Consider the following 289-nt stretch of genomic DNA (forward strand, 5'->3'; position numbering starts at 1 on the left):
CGTGCGGTTTGGGGCTCAGGTCCCAGTGCGCTCGGTTCGGAACGTTGTGGGTTCGATTCCCACCTGGTGCAGTTAAACTTTCATTTTTCGGCGGTCCCGAAGAATGAATCTTGACACTCCCACCTTGGTTAGTGTGCGGCGGCAACCTAGGTAGCCGTCAGATGATAGCAAAAAGGACCACTAGGCCCACTTGTTCCGTCTATACAGCTGACATTCCAACCAATCCTAACACTACACTCACCACGTACACGGATGACACATGTGTGCTCGCAGTTAATAATAACCCATT

Source organism: Halyomorpha halys, unplaced genomic scaffold (assembly GCF_000696795.3).
Source record: "Halyomorpha halys isolate HHAL.00 unplaced genomic scaffold, Hhal_1.1 Scaffold1547.1, whole genome shotgun sequence".
Taxonomy (NCBI): domain Eukaryota; kingdom Metazoa; phylum Arthropoda; class Insecta; order Hemiptera; family Pentatomidae; genus Halyomorpha; species Halyomorpha halys.